Source organism: Musca autumnalis, unplaced genomic scaffold (genome assembly GCF_047663935.1).
Source record: "Musca autumnalis isolate F117 unplaced genomic scaffold, ASM4766393v1 scaffold_4, whole genome shotgun sequence".
NCBI classification, from domain to species: Eukaryota; Metazoa; Arthropoda; class Insecta; order Diptera; family Muscidae; genus Musca; species Musca autumnalis.
In genome coordinates, this window is record NW_027411977.1 from 24,101,058 (window position 1) to 24,117,479 (window position 16,422).

Here is a 16,422-nt window from a genome sequence, read left to right on the forward strand (position 1 = left end):
TGTGGTACGTCTGGTACAACTGCTTGTTGTACCAACCTAATTATTTTATTATTGCCACTTGCTGTTTTAAATTTTTTGTTCGGATAATAAGTCCAATTGTTGTAGTTGACATTATTATTTCTTGGCGGTGGCTGGTAGTACTGGGCTGTTTGTGCCGAGTGAGAGGCTGTTTGCTGTGGCCATTGTGGCTGGTAGTCATACTGGGCTGTATGTGCCGTTGCCGAGCGAGAGGCTGTTTGTTGTGGCCATTGTGGCTGGTAGTCGTACTGGGCTGTAGGTGCCGAGTGAGAGGCTGTTTGTTGTGGCCATTGTGGCTGGTAGTCGTACTGGGCTGTATGTGAATACCTGTAGGCTTCGACGAAGAAACCAAAATTATTCTTAGGAAGATTCTATCCGAAATACCGGATGAAAAAAAGTATTTACAATAGCATTTGACGAATGCTTAACAGTACACCGAAACAAAACGTGTCTTTTTCTCCTTGTACCACTTTTTGATATTGGAATAAAACAATTGATTTTGGGCTTATTCTTTAACACAGAAAATACAGTATGCAAAGTTCATATTCGTACACCCCTAAAAAATGAACAAAATCGTTATTAATACCATATTTTATGTGCAAATATGAAATAATTGATAGGAATTACCATAACGAAGAAAGATTTAATAATAAAAAAAAACAAATTTTTAATTTATTCCGTCATTTAGGTATAGATGGCGCCTGTGTGGGTGGCAAAGTTCGTATTCGTACACCTATAAGCACTATATATTTGGAGTTTTTAAGGATTTTCAAAGCAAAATAACGCAATTTTTTGTTCTTTTCTTCTTTTGGAATGGCTCTGGTATAGAAATATGTAAAAATAACGGTAATTTTATTAAAAATTTTGTATGAATAAAAAGTCGGACGATTATTTGAAATAATTAAGAAAAATGTGCTAGATATGATTAACTATTGCAATTTATTGCCGAATTTTTGACGAAAATAGCTAATAACAGTCCTTCAGTAACAATATTCGAGGTCTAATATGAAAATAAATGTTGTCAGCGTTTTGAAATGCGAAGAAACGCAATCCGGGCCTAGGTAAAGTAAACACATTTTTGGATTTTACTTGGTAAAAATCGCAAGTTTGGTTTTGTATTTGACATAAAATGTATTGAAGTTTCAGAATGCGGTTTCGAAAATCATTTTATGTCGAAAACTGTAAGAAATTATGAAGAAAAATGAAACTGTACAAGTTTTCATACTGACTGCGTACGACTGAAATTCTACGCTTACTTTGAACGAGGGTTATAGCTTCCAAAATTGCGAAAATAATGGTTTTTACTTCTTAAAAATTATATTTTTTTACCGAATTATCCAAAATGAGTACAGAAATGTCAAAAAAATTAAGTAAATTTTCCAGGAAAGAACGTGGGCTAACCTTTTGAAGAAATTCATTATTTCTGGGGAAATGTTCTTCCCGAAAAATTTATTATTCCTCGTAATTTCCGACATGTCTTGACATAAAATGATTTTAGAAACCGTATTCTGAAACTTCAATACATTTAATGTCAAATATAAAACGAAACTTGCGATTTTCACCAAGTAAATACCAAAAATGTGTTTACTTTACCCAAGCCCGGATTACGTTTCTTTGCATTCCCAAATGCCGACCAAATTTATTTTCATATTAGACCTCGAATAATGTTACAGAAGGACCGCAATTAGCTATTTTCGTCCAAAATTCGGGAATAAATTGCAATAGTTAATCATATCTAGCACATTTTTCTTAAGTATTTCAAATATTCGTCCGACATTTTATTCATGCAAAAATTTTAATAAAATAACCGTTATTTTTACATATTTCTATAGCAGATGCATTCCAAAAGAAGAAAAGAACAAAAATTTGCGGTATTTCGCTTTGAAAATCCTTAAAAACTCCAAATATATAGTGCTTATAGGTGTACGAATACGAACTTTGCCGCACACATAGGCGCCATCTACACCTAAATGTAGAAATAAATTAAAAATTTGTTTTGTTATTCTTAAATCTTTCTTCGTTATGGTAATTCCTATCAATTATTTCATATTTGCACATAAAATATAGAATTAATAACGATTTTATTAATTTTTTAGGGGTGTACGAATATGAACTTTGCATACTGTATGACTGTAACAGATTTAAAAAATATGTTTCGCCAAATTTTTCAAGTTACAGACGACCTTGGAATAAACGTGTACAAATGCATGTCTGATGGTCATCCAATTAATTATAGACTACTAACACATACAAGAATAGATAACGATATGTATGAAATTGTCCCTGGGTATACACTAAGACATGGCTATGATATTTATCACGCCATATATAATTTTATACGATGCCTATTAAAAAAAAAAACAATTAACCTTAATGGTATTAAATTAGTTGGGGAATATATAGAACGCAATATAAATGTTCCCTCAACTTTAAAGAATAATGGCTCATACTATTTTGAGGACTTTTCTTTTGACGCATTCAAAACAATGTTTAATAACGAAGTTTATGCACGATTAATATGTCTTCCAGGTGACAATATAGATGAGGTTAATGCTATGAGAGAATGCTTAAACATTATTATGCCTCTTTTAGGTTTACTTCAATATGAATTTGTATATGAACACGAGGAAAAAATAATGATTTTAAGAAACTCTTTAGAATTTATTCAACGTACACTTGTCTATCGGTTGAGAAATGTAATTTTCGAACAATGCTTACAATCAATTATTTTTGATTTGGAAAGGTTTGAAAATATTGCAATAAGCAAATTAACTACACATAGTAGTATAGAAACGTTATTCGGAGAATTTAGAAAGCGAGTTCCTTTAAAAAAAATATACCAGCGACATATCTCTTAAACCTGAAATCCAGACAGGATGCAATTTTAAAATTAAAAAAAAAACTTGTCTGAAAATTTACTTTGGTTGGAAAGAGATATTTCGTATGAAGAAAATTAATTAAAAAAATTAAAACATATTGTAATGTAACTTCACCAACATTTGTCTAATTTTAATAAAATGTAATATCTACACTTTGAGTTTAATAAGAATGTATTAAATTGCTACCTTTTTAGTGTATTGGCAAACATTTTTGCATATTTATTTATTATTTTTATTATTTAGTATTTAAGAAACTGTAAAAAATGTATGCAAAAATTTGCCAGCATCTGTAAAAAAAGGTAAAAAAATAATTTAAAGTGTAGCGTACATGTATGCTATGTCATGGTGAACAAAGTTACAACAAATTTTTAGGCGGGGGCTATATGGGAATGTGAATGCGCAAAATAAAGCCTCTCCATTCCAAGTCAACCTCATCCCACACAGGTGGTCCCTGTTATCGCTAATGGGGCTCTGGCTAGTGCAATGCTAGTTTACAGTTGTAAATAGTTTACAGTAGAGTTGTGCCAAAGGAACTATATGGAACTATCTCGTTCACTTCGCAGTTCCAATGGCCCACATTTTTTCTTTGAACAAACTGCGTATACTTACTATCACACGTTATATTTCATGATGTTACGCATACGTTTTGGAACTAGTACAAGGAACTAGGAACTAGATTACCCAACTCTAGTTTACAGTTGTAAATGCTACTTTAATGTATTTTTCTTTACTTCTAGAACTAAGGACGAATTATAATGTGGCGTTTCCACGGCACTTCGTTCGTTCTCTATTCGTTGTTCGACCCATAACTACGAATAAATTACGTGTTTCCCCATACAATTTTTTGTGAACGAACGACGATTTTTTTACTTTGTTCGAGTAGAAATACTCTCCCAACAACGATAAAATATGTCCATCCCTAACAAATGAGAGCATTTATCGAAAAAAATTAAATATGACAGACAAAATCAATGAACGGAAAGAAACAAAACGATTCCCGTACCAATCACACTAGAGCTGGCAAACCATCGATATTCCCAACATTAAGGCCTGCGTACATAAGCTGCTCTGCCTGATTGCCTTGCTTTGCTGCTTCAATAAAAAATAAAAGAACAAAGAAGGCCGACCCAATTTCCAACTGATGGCAACCCAGTTCGAAATTTCGTCTTTATTCTATTATTTTTATTACGTCAGAAATGAAGCAGGTAAGCAAGGCAATCAGGCAAGGCAGCTTATGTACGCAGGCCTTTAGATATTTTCGATATGTTTTAAAATATCGATTGCTATCGATATTATCGTTATGTTGTCATCGCCATTAATTTGGAGATGAAAATGGCGGAAATGTCAATGATTTTCTTGAAATTATGCAAAAGTAGTTTACAGAAATGTAAAGGAGAATAAACAAATGCTTTTATTTTATAAAAAATTTAAAAAAATACATTTTATTTTGCCGAAAAATGTGTACGTGTGACTACGGACTTACTTTCTTATGATTGGTTTACATTTACGAAATCCACTCGATTTCAACTGTCAATTCCATAGGTTAAACGTCAAATGAAATCCAGATGAGATTTCATTTGACGTTTGAGCTATGGAATTGACAGTTGAAATCGAGTGGATTTCGTAAATGTAAACTTAGCATTACACACACATAACCGAAAAGCAGCGAAATTTCTATATATTTCAATGGATTTCAGGTTAGGGGTTTTTATTACGATAATATCGATAGGCAAAACTATCTATCGATATTGAATTTTTAAATAACAATCGATATTATCGATAGTGTCATCGATTTTTTGCCAGCTTTAAATCACACAAAGCCACAAACTTTTCAGCTTCTAACAAATGAGAGCATTTATCGAAAAAAATTAAGTATGACAGACAAAATTAAAAATTTAAAAATGTAGGGCTTTTTTAGAAAAACTACAAAATATGAATGAAAAGTAAACGGTCCAACAATTAGTATGCATTCAAAGCATAGCAAATTTTCTATTCTCTCTTATTGCAGTTACATTTGTGGTCTATTGTTTCAAAATCGCGTACAAATCTTGAAACAAAAGTCGAATACCTGCACGAAAGTCTGTATACACAAATATTGTTAACTAAAAAATGCAAAAATACACACAAAAGAAGTAAATAAAAAATTATTTTATTTATTAAAAAATAAAATGTGTACAAATTGGGAATTGTAGCGGATAAAGTGTGCATCGTAAAAACATAAAGAATAACGACAGTGATTGTGTGAAAAGAAAATCGAAAAATATCTAGCACTTCTTATTCAGTGTCAGTCTTTGTTGCTGTTGTGTTATTTGGCTGGGTTTTGTTGTATAGAACGAAAATTTACGGAACAAGCTAGGGATAGGTTATGAAATGCAATAATCGATTTTTCGACTTTTCGATTTTCGTCAGTTGTCTTAAAACTCGATTTCGAATGTTTCATAACAACAAAAAACCGATTATAATCGACTATTCGTCGATTTTCGAATTTCGTTTTGAAATGGTAAAACCGCCAAGTCAATGGCAAACTCGAAAATCTCAATTATGCGATTTTCATTCCAGACAAAAGTCGATTACGATTTTTAGATTTTTGACTGAAAAAAACTCGATTAATCGATTAACCGAAAGTTGACTTACCTATCCCTAGAACCATGATACAACAAGAAAGGTAGTTTCATGCTAACAACTGATTTCAATTTTTTTTTTAAATTTTGAATTTGAAGTACATTCATTGTCAAACTGAATTTGACATACGAGTACAAATAAATATAAAATATTGATTTGACTTTTGAAATGGAAGCAAAACAAAAAAAAAATTGTTTAAAAATTAGATTTTGCTGTTAAACGATAAACAAATTAAAAGTGGTTAACGTGAACTCTACTGTTCCCGCGGTATCTGCAGTTATCTTGAAGAAATTCCCTATTGCTGATGGTCAGGTGTTTACCCAGCATGTATGGAAAGATTCGGAGAAACATAACTGTTTTGGGTGGTCTGGTTGAAATATTGACGAACCTAACTACAAGATGCTCGTTACAGCTATCTGCAACAAGAAGGCCTTTAAATCCATGTTGGTTCATAAAATCAAATCTGGTAAATGTTCCGTTTGTGCTATTGTCATAGAGAATTTCAACGAAGAATCTCAAGTTTGGATGACGTCAAGAAAACGGATAAGATGTGTTTCAATAGAAAGCGAATAAGATGTGTTTTAATAAAAAGCGGATAAGATGTGTTTTAATAGTTTGTACTTTAATGAGGTTGAGTTGATGATGTTATTGTCAAAAATAAACTAAATCGTATATATAACAGATTTCGTCTTTCCCAGTACTGCAAGAATCTAAGAATTTTTACTATTTTTTTGATAACATAAAATAATAAATAGTGGCTTCTTGCGATAAAATAGTGGCTTCTTGCAGGTTCTGGAACAGAGCAATAATGTTCTAAGGAGTTTTTATTAATAAATCACAACAAATTAACAATATCTTTTTATCTATAGGAAAGCTAATGATGTCGGGAATTGTCTGTTTTGGGAAAACTTTTCAATTTGGTGTATCACAAAACAGATTTAAAACTTGATGTGAGGTATTATTTTCATTTAATCTATAAATTTGTGACTTCGGTTAGAGCAAATCTATAAACATCGCCAGGAACTACGTGGCTTGGTTGAGATACAAGATCCAGCAGCTTAGGATACATTTGACTTGCCCATTGTGAAAGTGTCCATGAATGTTTGTGTAGGTACTTGCTTTAAAACTATGACTGTTGTTGATTCGGAGCAATGTTGATCACAGGCGGCTGCTGCTATTCAAAAATTCATTCTGCTTCCACCATCAATGACTTGAGCAAAGGGACGCATTTGTTGTAAATACATTCGAAGCTCTTGTCTGTAGGTCCTATTGTTATTGTGGTAGATGTTCGAAATATCGTTGTTCATCATCATCTATAATGTCAAGTTTACACTTATGCTCCAAAATCCACTGGATTTCACGAAATCCTGAAATACACCCCGGTGTTTATACTTATTTTTTGTTGATTTCAAACATATCACAATTATCAAGGTAGATGCATATGTATGTGCAGCTGATCGAACATGAATTTTCAAAACAAACTGTTGTAAATTGAATTAGTCATCAAAAAAAAAAAAAACGACAATATACAACTTTAAAGCTTTATGTCGAAAATTATAGTAAAATTATCAATGTATCGTATTAATTGTGTATTATACTAACAAATGAAAAAATAAAAAATGATGTTATCGTTGAGACATCATAATAATAATTTTTTGTATATAAAAGTTGTGTTTAGAACCTGCAAAATATTACTACTTGCTGTAGTTTTCCCGTTTAGTGCTACAAATGCGTTACCGTACTCCGAAATTTAGCAAGACTTGCACTTCTCTTTAAACATATGGCCTGTTCCTTTACTTCTGAAAATCGTAAAACCAGCAAAAGTAGCAAAAGTTGTAAACTGCTCCCATATGAATTGTATTGTGTCTGAAGTAAAGGAACGCTTTTCGAGTAAAAAGTGGTAAAACTTGAAGATTCTTGAACGTTAAGGAACAGAGCTGAAAATGGCGCTGAATAACAAACACCATCTGCTCCTGTTTTCTGCTACACAAATTTGGCATAGTAGAAAGTAGCAGCATGTTTATTAGCACCTGTATATATTAGCTGATACGTTGATTTTGACATTTCAGGAGTTATTGCAATTTCCGTCAGTTTTCCTTTCCCGTATTTTTTAGGAAATTTGTATGGGAAAGCAATTTTTGACAATTCGCTCTTTTTTCTAACATTACCGTTAAAAAAGTACTGGAACACAATGGAAAATATCATTGTAACAAAGTAACTTAATATTTTTTTCACATTGCTTACACACATGGTATAAGTAAAGAGGTAGATTTAAATGAAAAAAGTCTATAGAACCCTTGTTTTTCTTGAATTCCTAAAACTTCAAAATAAAAGCAACAAGTGGGTTTGTTTACAGTGCATTTTTTGGGCATTTTATAAAAAACGCGAAAAATGAATGAAGAGTTAAGTTTTCTCCACATAATCGAGTTGTGAATATGATAAACTGATTGCTTCAATGCAAATCTCACCAATTTCTTCCATACAAATGGTCTAAAAACAATTTTAAAAATCATTGAATTCGATTGTTTTTAAAATTATTTGGCATATTATTCAAACATTACACACACATACACAGTTTGTTTTTATTGTTTTGAAGTTTTAGGCATACTCGAATGAAAAAATTTAAATTGACAAAAAGCTTTGTCTAACCTTTCTTATTAAACCATGCTTACACATTTTTATAATAACATTTTTTTGTTACAGCAATTGACCATCTACCTTGTTTATTGTGATACGTGAAAAGTGTTGCAACTTTTGGTACTTTTTTAAGCAAAGACAGGGTTGTATAGTCCCAATTTACATTGGGCGAGTTTACTTGCGGCAATTGTCATTTTGTAGGAGAGAGAGGTGAGGCATATGGTAACCCTTTGCCTCTCAGCACCCTCTCTCACCTACAAACTGACAATTGCCGCAAGTAAACTCGCCTAATGTAAATTGGGACATATCGTGAGTACTGTGATTTCGATGTTGATTTCGCTGAAATCACGAAATGAGATGATTTCATTTTTGTATGCGAAATCATGATAAATTTTGCTTGATTTCGCTCGAAATCACGAAACGCCTTCGAAATCACGAAACGACGCCGAATGTGAACCAAACATACAGTATGCAAAGTTCATATTCGTACACCCCTCAAAACTGAATAAAATCGTTATTTATACAAAATTTTTTGTGCAAATATGGAGCAAGTGATGAGAATTACTATTAATAAGAAAGATTTAAAAATATCAAAACGAGTTTTTGATTTATACCGTCATATGGTATAGATAGCGCCTATGTGGCTGGCAAAGTTCGTATTCGTACACCTAGGAATACTATATATTTGTGGTATTTAAGGATTTTTTAAGCGAAATTCCACTATTTACAGTTATTTTCGTCTTTGTGAAAGCTTGTGGTGTAGAATAATGTAAAAATAATGACATTTTTATCAAAAAATTTGCATGAATAGAAGGTCGGACGAACATTTGACATACTTAAGAAAAAATGTGACAGATATGATTAACTATGGCAATTTATGTCTGAATTTTGGACGAATATAGCTGCTAGCAGTCCTTCTGCAACAATATTCGGGGTCTCATATGGAAATAAATGTTGCCAGCGAATGGAAATGCAACGAATCGTAATCCGGGCTAGGGTAATATACAGACCGTTTTGGTTTCTACTCCGTAAAAATCGCAAGCTCCGTTTTTTATTTGGCATAAAATGTATTGAAGTTTTAGAATACGGTTGCGAAGAACATCTCATGTCGAAATCTGTGAGAAATTATGAATTACAATTAAGCTATACAAGTATTTACACCGTCTGCGTCCGACTGAATTTCTATGCTTACGATGAACGAGGGTTATGGCTTACACAATTGCAAAATAATCGTTTTTACTTCTAGAGAATATTATTTCTTTACCGAATAGACCAAACTTAATACATAAATTGCAAAGGAATCGAGTAAGTTGTCGAGGAATGAACGTGGAGTAACCTATTGGAGAAATTCATTATTTTCGAGGAAATTTCCGTCATCAATAATCTGTTAATCCTCGTTATTTCCGATATGTCTTGACATAGCATGATTTTCAAAACTGTATACTAAAATTACAATATATTTTAGACCAAATATAGAACGAAACTCGCGATTTTTACGATGAAGAAACCAAAAATGTCTTTACGTAGCCTTAGCCCGAGTTACGTTTCGCTGCATTTCCAAGCGCTGTCAACATTTATTTGCATATGAGACCTCGAATATTATTGCAGGAGGACTGCTAGCAGCTATATACGTCCAAAATTCAGACATAAATTGCCATAGTTAATCATATCTATCATATTTTTCTTAAGTATTTCAAATGGTCGTCCGACCCTCTATTCATGCAAAATTTTTGATAAAAATTTCGTTATTTTTACATTATTCTATACCACAAGCATTCTTAAAGACGAAAAGAACAATAAATAGTGGAATTTCGCATAAAAAACCTTAAATACCTCAAATATATAGTGTTCCTAGGTGTACGAATACGAACTTTGCCAGCCACATAGGCGCCATCTATACCTAAATGACGGTATAACTTAAAAACTCGTTTTGATATTTTTAAATCTTTCTTATTCATAGTAATTCCCATCACTTGTTCCATTTTTGCACAAAAAATGTTGAATAAATAACGATATTATTCAGTTTTGAGGGATGTACGAATATGAACTTTGCATACTGTAAGTGTGGGATTGTTGAGACTAGTTATTGTCTGGAAGTGGTTTTTAATATCGAAGTCTTACCAGTCAGAGTATTAGTTGAAATATTCTATATTTCTTTTTTTCCACAACACACAAAACCTAATCATAAAGAAATGTACAAATATTGTTGTTATGAAATGTCATGCCGTATTATTGCTGTTCTGTATTTGACACGTTGAAGTACAGGCATACAGAGTTGCTTTTGCTTACATTTGACAGATGCGACTACCTTTATTAATTCTACCATGCCCTAGAACAAGCAAGCATAGCAAGAGCAACCAACCAAAGCAAGCCAAAAAATTTTATTTTTATGTTGAAAAATCGAAGAGAAGACCATTTTTAATTTAGTATTGTCAGTGTTCTACTTTTTCTTCGGTTTTTCGTCCATTTTGTGAAATAATCGTCAAACAAAAGTCGAAAAATCAGTTCTGCCATTTTCTACCTGCAGAAATTTTGCTGGTAGCCTGTGGTAGAAGAGAAAGCCATTTTCGCTCTCTCTCCGCTCTCACTCTCTTAAAAATTGCTTCCAGTTTTGCCTTTTTTCGGTGTTAAGGAACGCTTTGCAGGTTAAAAATGGTAACAAATGGTTAAAATGGTAATGTGCTGTTTATATTAGAGCTTTTTGCAGGGTTAACCTTCTTTATGAGGATTTGTTTGAAATATAAGCAATGGAATTGACATTTAAAACCCAGTCGTTTTGTTAAATCCGGTTATATATAAACGGGGTATAACCTCAGGTAAGTAAATGAACACAGCTTACATCAAAGGCTGTGATTTGGATCGAAAATGGAGTGCATCCTAGCTGTGTGCCGTGGAAGCAAAATGGAGTGCATCATAGCTGCGCGTTCTCTTGTAAAATTCATAGGTGAATTCATAGGAAAGCGAGTGATTTAACTGCATCCGTGGATGCAATCTTTTTGCTGGGAATGTTTGTTTCAGTTATTTGTTTCCTTTTTGCTTCTGATTTTTTAAGCGATTTTGAACTAATGGACAAAAAATGTGTGTGGAATTAAGAAGGAAACACAGCCATCTTACTTCTGCATCTATATAAAATGTTTAGTTCATTAATTTTCATTCATATTTTTCCTTTTTTCTAAAAATTTTTGTGTTTTCAACAAATTTTTCAATTTTGAATTTAGACGTGTCATAATTAATTTTTTCGATAAATTCTCTCATTTGTTAGTCGATGGTCAGACTAGCAAGGTTTCATGAAACCAATTTCGTTAAATTTCGTTAATGTCCACACACGTTAACGTGAAATTTAAGATCTTTGCGTGTCCTCTTTATTTTACCATTCGCGTTTGTTGTGTTTCTCATACCAATAAAAACAAAAAAAGACATAAATAAACCAAAAAACAACACAAAATAATTAACATTAATAATTAAATTAATATTAATAGTTAAATTTTCACTATTTCATTTATTAAATGTTTTTATTAAATATATTTATGTTTGTTTTGTTGTTAACGTTTGCTTGAGAAAATAAAAATGAAAGAAAATTGTAGAAAAAATCTTGCAACGAAGAACAAGAAGAGGCAACACAACAAACACAGAAAACCATGTACATGGGTTTCACTACTTCATACCCCTCGCCTATAAACATGACGTCGCCATGTTGGAATCGTGCTAGTCTGACCATCGACTTAGGGATGGGACATACTTATTCGTCGTTCAGAGAGTATTTCAAATCGAACAACGTAGAAAAATCGTCGTTCGTTCATAGAATTTTGTGTGGGGAATTAAGTAATTTATTCGTAGTTATGGGTCGAACAACGAATAGAGAACGAACGACGTACCGTGGAAACGGGCTATTAATTTTGAATTGTATTGTGTCTGAAGTAAAGGAACGCTTTTCGAGTAAAAAGTGGTAAAACTTGAAGATTCTTGAACGTTAAGGAACAGAGCTGAAAATGGCGCTGAATAACAAACACCATCTGCTCCTGTTTTCTGCTACACAAATTTGGCATAGTAGAAAGTAGCAGCATGTTTATTAGCACCTGTATATATTAGCTGATACGTTGATTTTGACATTTCAGGAGTTATTGCAATTTCCGTCAGTTTTCCTTTCCCGTATTTTTTAGGAAATTTGTATGGGAAAGCAATTTTTGACAATTCGCTCTTTTTTCTAACATTACCGTTAAAAAAGTACTGGAACACAATGGAAAATATCATTGTAACAAAGTAACTTAATATTTTTTTCACATTGCTTACACATTTTTATAATAACATTTTTTTGTTACAGCAATTGACCATCTACCTTGTTTATTGTGATACGTGAAAAGTGTTGCAACTTTTGGTACTTTTTTAAGCAAAGACAGGGTTGTATAGTCCCAATTTACATTGGGCGAGTTTACTTGCGGCAATTGTCATTTTGTAGGAGAGAGAGGTGAGGCATATGGTAACCCTTTGCCTCTCAGCACCCTCTCTCACCTACAAACTGACAATTGCCGCAAGTAAACTCGCCTAATGTAAATTGGGACATATCGTGAGTACTGTGATTTCGATGTTGATTTCGCTGAAATCACGAAATGAGATGATTTCATTTTTGTATGCGAAATCATGATAAATTTTGCTTGATTTCGCTCGAAATCACGAAACGCCTTCGAAATCACGAAACGACGCCGAATGTGAACCAAACATACAGTATGCAAAGTTCATATTCGTACACCCCTCAAAACTGAATAAAATCGTTATTTATACAAAATTTTTTGTGCAAATATGGAGCAAGTGATGAGAATTACTATTAATAAGAAAGATACCGTCATATGGTATAGATAGCGCCTATGTGGCTGGCAAAGTTCGTATTCGTACACCTAGGAATACTATATATTTGTGGTATTTAAGGATTTTTTAAGCGAAATTCCACTATTTACAGTTATTTTCGTCTTTGTGAAAGCTTGTGGTGTAGAATAATGTAAAAATAATGAAATTTTTATCAAAAAATTTGCATGAATAGAAGGTCGGACGAACATTTGACATACTTAAGAAAAAATGTGACAGATATGATTAACTATGGCAATTTATGTCTGAATTTTGGACGAATATAGCTGCTAGCAGTCCTTCTGCAACAATATTCGGGGTCTCATATGGAAATAAATGTTGCCAGCGAATGGAAATGCAACGAATCGTAATCCGGGCTAGGGTAATATACAGACCGTTTTGGTTTCTACTCCGTAAAAATCGCAAGCTCCGTTTTTTATTTGGCATAAAATGTATTGAAGTTTTAGAATACGGTTGCGAAGAACATCTCATGTCGAAATCTGTGAGAAATTATGAATTACAATTAAGCTATACAAGTATTTACACCGTCTGCGTCCGACTGAATTTCTATGCTTACGATGAACGAGGGTTATGGCTTACACAATTGCAAAATAATCGTTTTTACTTCTAGAGAATATTATTTCTTTACCGAATAGACCAAACTTAATACATAAATTGCAAAGGAATCGAGTAAGTTGTCGAGGAATGAACGTGGAGTAACCTATTGGAGAAATTCATTATTTTCGAGGAAATTTCCGTCATCAATAATCTGTTAATCCTCGTTATTTCCGATATGTCTTGACATAGCATGATTTTCAAAACTGTATACTAAAATTACAATATATTTTAGACCAAATATAGAACGAAACTCGCGATTTTTACGATGAAGAAACCAAAAATGTCTTTACGTAGCCTTAGCCCGAGTTACGTTTCGCTGCATTTCCAAGCGCTGTCAACATTTATTTGCATATGAGACCTCGAATATTATTCAGACATAAATTGCCATAGTTAATCATATCTATCATATTTTTCTTAAGTATTTCAAATGGTCGTCCGACCCTCTATTCATGCAAAATTTTTGATAAAAATTTCGTTATTTTTACATTATTCTATACCACAAGCATTCTTAAAGACGAAAAGAACAATAAATAGTGGAATTTCGCATAAAAAACCTTAAATACCTCAAATATATAGTGTTCCTAGGTGTACGAATACGAACTTTGCCAGCCACATAGGCGCCATCTATACCTAAATGACGGTATAACTTAAAAACTCGTTTTGATATTTTTAAATCTTTCTTATTCATAGTAATTCCCATCACTTGTTCCATTTTTGCACAAAAAATGTTGAATAAATAACGATATTATTCAGTTTTGAGGGATGTACGAATATGAACTTTGCATACTGTAAGTGTGGGATTGTTGAGACTAGTTATTGTCTGGAAGTGGTTTTTAATATCGAAGTCTTACCAGTCAGAGTATTAGTTGAAATATTCTATATTTCTTTTTTTCCACAACACACAAAACCTAATCATAAAGAAATGTACAAATATTGTTGTTATGAAATGTCATGCCGTATTATTGCTGTTCTGTATTTGACACGTTGAAGTACAGGCATACAGAGTTGCTTTTGCTTACATTTGACAGATGCGACTACCTTTATTAATTCTACCATGCCCTAGAACAAGCAAGCATAGCAAGAGCAACCAACCAAAGCAAGCCAAAAAATTTTATTTTTATGTTGAAAAATGGAAGAGAAGACCATTTTTAATTTAGTATTGTCAGTGTTCGACTTTTTCTTCGGTTTTTCGTCCATTTTGTGAAATAATCGTCAAACAAAAGTCGAAAAATCAGTTCTGCCATTTTCTACCTGCAGAAGCTGGTAGCCTGTGGTAGAAGAGAAAGCCATTTTCGCTCTCTCTCCGCTCTCACTCTCTTAAAAATTGCTTCCAGTTTTGCCTTTTTTCGGTGTTAAGGAACGCTTTGCAGGTTAAAAATGGTAACAAATGGTTAAAATGGTAACCTCAGGTAAGTAAAGGAACACAGCTTACATCAAAGGCTGTGATTTGGATCGAAAATGGAGTGCATCCTAGCTGTGTGCCGTGGAAGCAAAATGGAGTGCATCATAGCTGCGCGTTCTCTTGTAAAATTCATAGGTGAATTCATAGGAAAGCGAGTGATTTAACTGCATCCGTGGATGCAATCTTTTTGCTGGGAATGTTTGTTTCAGTTATTTGTTTCCTTTTTGCTTCTGATTTTTTAAGCGATTTTGAACTAATGGACAAAAAATGTGTGTGGAATTAAGAAGGAAACACAGCCATCTTACTTCTGCATCTATATAAAATGTTTAGTTCATTAATTTTCATTCATATTTTTCCTTTTTTCTAAAAATTTTTGTGTTTTCAACAAATTTTTCAATTTTGAATTTAGACGTGTCATAATTAATTTTTTCGATAAATTCTCTCATTTGTTAGTCGATGGTCAGACTAGCAAGGTTTCATGAAACCAATTTCGTTAAATTTCGTTAATGTCCACACACGTTAACGTGAAATTTAAGATCTTTGCGTGTCCTCTTTATTTTACCATTCGCGTTTGTTGTGTTTCTCATACCAATAAAAACAAAAAAAGACATAAATAAACCAAAAAACAACACAAAATAATTAACATTAATAATTAAATTAATATTAATAGTTAAATTTTCACTATTTCATTTATTAAATGTTTTTATTAAATATATTTATGTTTGTTTTGTTGTTAACGTTTGCTTGAGAAAATAAAAATGAAAGAAAATTGTAGAAAAAATCTTGCAACGAAGAACAAGAAGAGGCAACACAACAAACACAGAAAACCATGTACATGGGTTTCACTACTTCATACCCCTCGCCTATAAACTTGACGTCGCCATGTTGAAATCGTGCTAGTCTGACCATCGACTTAGGGATGGGACATACTTATTCGTCGTTCAGAGAGTATTTCAAATCGAACAACGTAGAAAAATCGTCGTTCGTTCATAGAATTTTGTGTGGGGAATTAAGTAATTTATTCGTAGTTATGGGTCGAACAACGAATAGAGAACGAACGACGTACCGTGGAAACGGGCTATTAATTTTGAAAATAGAAACATATAAAAATGTATTGAAAATACAAAATTGTTCAGAATTTATGGAAAAAATGAATTAATGCTTGGTTTACATTTAAGAAATCCACTCGATTTCAACTGTCAAATCCATAGGTTAAACGTCAAATGAAATCCAGATGAGATTTCATTTGACGTTTGAGCTATGGAATTGACAGTTGAAATCGAGTGGATTTCGTAAATGTAGACTTAACATAATAGGCCGTTTACATATAACCGGGTTAACCCAGTGGGTCTGGGTTTCAAATGTCATTTCCATTGTGTATACTTCAAATAAATCCTCATAAAGAAG